Source organism: Giraffa tippelskirchi, chromosome 1, assembly GCF_054371585.1.
Source record: "Giraffa tippelskirchi isolate mGirTip1 chromosome 1, T2T-mGirTip1v1.2.pri, whole genome shotgun sequence".
Lineage (NCBI taxonomy): Eukaryota > Metazoa > Chordata > Mammalia > Artiodactyla > Giraffidae > Giraffa > Giraffa tippelskirchi.
Window position 1 is genome coordinate 73,685,153 of NC_137275.1, and position 5,536 is coordinate 73,690,688.

Sequence of the window (5,536 nt, forward strand, 5' to 3'; positions counted from 1 at the left end):
GCGCCTAGGGGTGGGGCAGGTGCCAAGGGGCGTGGCTGCGTACGCCAGGGGCGCGGCGGGAGGGCGTCAGTGGGCGGGGCTGTCGGGTGAGGGCCAATGCGCTAGCGGACGAACTCGGACCCGGACGAGTACGCGTGCGCCCAAGGGGCGGGGCGGGCCGGGTAGACTGGGTGGTGCTGAGATAGAAGCGAGACGGTAGCGAGCGCTCGGGGCCAGCCCTTGCGGACTGAGACGAAGAGGCGGGGCTCTTGGGGAAGCGCGCAAGAGAGGGGCGGAGTCACAGTTGTGCTGTACAGCAAGGGGCGGGGATGGGGGCGGGGATGGGGGCGGGGTGGGGGCGGGGCGGGGGCGGGGTGGGGGCGGGGCGGGGGCGGGGTGGGGGCGGGGTGGGGGCGGCGGCGGGGCAGCGAGCAGAAAGGTTAGACGTAGCTTTAGAGCAGAATTGAAACTGCGTAGTGAGGGCCTTCCTACCGAGTTAATTGTACTACTTTGCTTTTTTTGAACTTTTTTTCTGAAGTTCATCTGGTCCAAGGGTTCAACGTTGTAAGGCAGTTAGCCCAAATACTGATTTTTGAGAAAAGAAGCTTTGCGAAAAGCGCTCAGTATTTTAACATATTTTTAAAAGAAGTCTTACATTTTTTATTGTATGAATAAAATACGATTGAATGGAATTAGGAGAACATGACGAAGCACAAAGAGGGATACAAAAAATATCCTTACTGTTACACCAGTGTCTGAACCCAATTTTAGCTGCATCTTTTTACCTCTGGCGCAAGATGGGCGGGGTCCACGAACTAGAAGTGAGTAAAGTCCTGGCCTCAGTGCTGGGAAGGAGAGAATGTCTATTTCATTGTACAAGGGCCGGACACAACAGAGATTTGACTATTTTTGAAAAGGTTGGACAAGTTGGGCATAGTAGGTCCTCTTTGACTTTCACTTCCTTTAGATAAAGAGGAGTTGCATCACAAACGCGGTAAACTCAGCAAAATTCACCTATGTTCTTTTAAAAGAGAAATTTTGTATTCACATTATAGCTGTTTTGCTGTTCTAGTGAACTCAAGCTGCAGTTTCCACAGCCAGAAATTTGTTAAAACCTGCTCCTCGGCCTTCTGTGTGAGTGGAGAGGAGGGCTCTGTGAGTTCGGAGGTGATGGTTGCTGCAGAGCCGTAAGTTATATTTCCTTTTCAGCAAATTCTGTCCCCTTCATTTTGTTTGCTGTTCCTACCAGAGAGAATTTGTTTCCTGGCATAGCCTCACTTACTTTCCTCTTTGCTTGGTCCTTACCATACTGTTTACATTTTCACGTGCATGATAGAATGAGGGAGAACAAATGTCACAGGCCTCAAATAATTTTTGTCCTGAACAGTATTATTGGCCACTTTGGGATGCAATGTTTAGTCATCCATCAAACCCTAAGTTCACAAGGTGTTTACTATGTTTTTCTTTTAGAAGCCATGGGGTAAAACAGAATGTAAAAGAGTCCCTAGCCCGAAGGACTTTATTACCTAGTAGAGGCAAGATTTATCATGACTGTAAAGAGATACAAATAGACACTGTTCCATACAGTTTATAAGCACATATATTTCCTTCTGTCCTTTTCTTTGCTTCACCAAGACTTTGGTTTGGTGCCATGACTTCCAGGAAACCTTCGCTGACGTTCCACACTTGGGTTATGTGCTCTCCCTTTGCTCCCAAAACAGCTGTCTCAAAGTATTGATTGATACCTGTATTCTCGTCTGTTTCCCCTAGGCATCTTGGGAGCCATGGCTTTTATCTGTGAACTTCAAGTGCCTAGATCTAGAATTCAGACTGGTTGCCACATATATAAGGTGTTCATAAAATGTTTGAGTGAATGTGTGATCAAGGTCTACTGCATGCAGCATTGTTTATTAAAGAACAGGACAAGTCCCATTTATGGCCTTCAAATAATAAATGCCAAAACAGGAAATGCTTGAAAGGAGCCAGTAGAATGAGAAGGATGTAGATGATTGAGGAGGACATTAGGATATGAAGGAGTGTGTGGGAGGTCATTGGCTTGGCTTAGGGTGTAGGGATCAAGCTTGCCTAGAATAAAAGATAAAAGAGAGTGATGCTGGATTAAAGAGGATCTTAAAAGGCTAGAAGAGTTTATTATTGATGTGGGAGTCAACATGGACTCAACAATGTTCTTTGTGGAAGCTGGGGGAGGGGAAGTTATGAATTAGTACAGTTGATAGAGATTAGAGTCAAGAGTGGAGAAAGACTAAGCAGTGTAGAAATTGTGCTTTGGTGAAAAACTATGTACTGTCCAGTGGGACTTGAGAAGATTCCTGTGGATTATCTGATTAAGATTATGCAAAGTTCTTTCACAGCTCTGTAAATTGTTATGTATTGCAATATGAGCCTTGTCTGTAGATATGGAGATTATGTCCTGTCTAGTAGAAGTTGCTGGGTGGGGGCGGGGAAGGGAGGGATTGGGGGGAGGGGTGGTGTGGAAACCAGTCTTGTCTCCATTTCCACATTCATTTCAATATTCCTGATCCGTAAAAGTGTCTGTCCTCAGAATTTTCACTTGGACCAGTTATACCAATTGTTTCCTCCATGAATTAAAGAAAATCTTTAACATGTATGCATTTTTATATCTGTATAAGTCACGATTTTAACTTTTTTTCAAAATTATCTTTTAACAGGTAAATTGGCCAGAGGCATGAATTTTTAATGGAGCTTGCCAGATAACTCCATTTGGGAAATGGATCACAGAATCAGCTAGATACAGTTTGTGAAAGTGGCAGAATATACACCACTAGCCTGTTTAGGGCCTCACACTTCCCACTTGCTTAGAAAGAGAGAGGCTGTGAAAGTGATGGGGAGTTTAATTATAAATGCTGACTCTCAAGTAACAATGGGACTCTGGAGAAGAAAGTAGGTGGAAGAAAGTCCAGTGGGATCTTGAGATGACAATGCAGACTCCTACAGCTGAACAGCAGCAGTCTGGAGATTTCCCTGAAAGAGCCCTCACAGAGGGAAACAAGCAAAGGGAAAGGACAGAGCCTGTGGAAGACACCATCCATCAGGATATGCAAGAACCCTAGACAGAGGAAAAAGTAGGAAGTGTTTAGGGAGAGGCAAGAAGAGATTCATCACATCAACATTCATGAGTAACAGTCATTCAGCACCTCCCCTTCCAGAGTGGGGTCTGAAATACTGAAAGCAGGAAACAAGCCTGAGGACCATTGATACACATGCTTCAGCAAAACAAAGGAGCACATGCTGAGCCCGAGACAGAAAAATATTTCCACAGATGGTAATAAATTCAGCACAGACCCATGTGGAATCTTTGTCTCTAGGTAGGGAAGTGTTCTAAGTGCAAGGCCCATTCTTATGTGGTGAAGCTTGGAAAAACTGGATGTCCAAGATTGCGTTTTGCAACATTTAGTGCAGAGTTTTCATCCTCGGGGTCATCTGCTGCTGAAATGTCAGCTATCACCTCTCCCTTCCAGTCAAGAGGAAGGGTAAAGACAAAAGGCAAACCACCCCCTTCCAGCTGAGTCATTCCCTTTAAAGAATGCTTGGGAAGCTCCACTCAACAAGTTTTGCTTAGTTCCAGTGGCCATGCCTATCTATAAGAAGGGCTGCTACCTAGGATAAGATCTGAGTTCTAAAACTAACAAAGAAAGGGAGCCTGGACATTGTTTAGATAACATCTGCCCACATACTAATTGCTATCCCTCAGATCCCAGTTCAGACTTTCATTTCTTGAGAAGACTTTTTTTTTTTTTTTTGGCAATGAGGTATATAGGATCTTAGTTCCCTGACCAGGAATGGAATCCATACCTCCTGCAGTGGAAGCATGAAGTCCTAACCACTGGACCATCAGCCAAGTCCCAAAAGAGAGTCTTTCTTGATGCCTCTACTTAGATCAGGTTCTCTTAGTCTATGCTCTTTAACACTGTAGAGAAGATAAATTTTTTCCTGTTTTTTTAGCATCTATGTTCTGCTGTTTGGTCACTAAGTTGTGTCCAACTCTTTGGGACCCCATGGACTGTGGCACACCAGTCTCCATGGGGTTCTCCCGGCAAGAATACTGGAGTGGGTTGCCATTTCCTTGTTTAGGGGATCTTCCTAGACCAGGGATTGAACCCACATACCCTGCAAGGCAGGCAGATTCTTTACCACTATGCCACAAGGGAAACTCTTAGGGTCTCTGGCTAGACCTAAAACTTAAGCTGACATGACTAACAGGAGGAAAGCATACAAATTTTATTTTGTTGTTATTTACATGTGATGGAGCCTTCACAAGAAAAATGAAAACCCAAAGTAGTTAGGACTGAGAGCTTATATACTTGTTTATGTTGTTGAAATCAATGCAGTTGCATTGTCTGTCCTTCAGTAGCCTAACTGATAGTGTTTTGGAAGCAAGTCAGAAGGAGGAATGTCTTGACAAATATAATTCAATTCACGGATTTTGACTTCGTTTATTTTTATTTAGATGCCTCCTTCCCCCAGTTGGACATGTGACCCCCAAATCTGGAGCATCTCTGACTCAACCCCTTTAAAGAGAAAATCCAGTTTTCTTTCTTTTTTTTTTTAACTTTTTATCTTGTATTGGGATATAGTCGATTAACAATGTTGTGATAATTTCAGGTAAACAGTGAAGGGACTCAGCCATACATATACATGGATCCATTCTCCCCCAAACCCTGTTCCCATCCAGGCTGCCGCATAACATTGAGCAAAGTTCCATGTGCTGTACACTAGGTCCTTGTTGATGATCCATTTTAAATATAGCAGTGTATATATGTCTATCCCAAACTCCCCAACTATCCCTTATCCCCAGCAATCACAATGTAGTTCTCAAAGTCAGTATTTTTCTGTTTTACAAGTGAGTTCATTTGTATCATTTCCTTTTAGATTCCACATATAAGGGATGTCATACAATGATTTCTCCTCCTCTGTCTGATTTATTTCATTCAATATGACACTTTCTAGGTCTATCCATGTTGCTACAAATGGCATTATTTCATTCTTTTTAATGGTTGAGTAATATTCCATTGTATATATTTACTACCACATCTTCTTTAGCTATTCCTCTGTCCATGGAGATTTAGGTTGCTTCATGTCTTGGTTGTTGTAAACAGTGCTTCAATAAACAGTGTGCACATATCCTTTTGGATCATGGTTTTTCTCTGGATATATGCCCAGGAGAGGGGAAAATACAGTTTTCTGCTCAGTTGGAGAAGATGCATTTATGTGGAGGAGGATGAATATAATATGTAAAGATCTATTGAGATATTATTGAAGACTTCAGATTAAATTCTCTTCATTTCTGTGTAATGTGGTCTTATGATTGCTCTGTCAATTAAGAATTAAGAGGATGGTTCTCGATGTAACTGTATCACAGACTGAATAATTTATTACTCAGGCCACATATACAATCTTTAGAAAATCCAGTGCTTATGAGACAGGTAGAGGAAAAGTGACTGAAAAGGAGTAGCCTGAGAGGAAGGAGATAAAGATACTGATTAGATGATGAAAGTGGTCAGCAGGTCAAATGCTG

The 5,536-nt window shown here is 43.0% G+C and overlaps 1 long non-coding RNA gene across 1 annotated transcript; it reads left to right on the forward strand.

Moving 5' to 3' along the window:
- Positions 1–163: 163 nt before the first annotated feature.
- Positions 164–5,142, forward strand: LOC145546539 (uncharacterized). The gene is made up of 3 exons (XR_014082997.1): positions 164–290; positions 1,052–1,166; positions 2,670–5,142. It is a non-coding gene; the product is annotated as an uncharacterized LOC145546539 (long non-coding RNA).
- Positions 5,143–5,536: the final 394 nt, after the last annotated feature.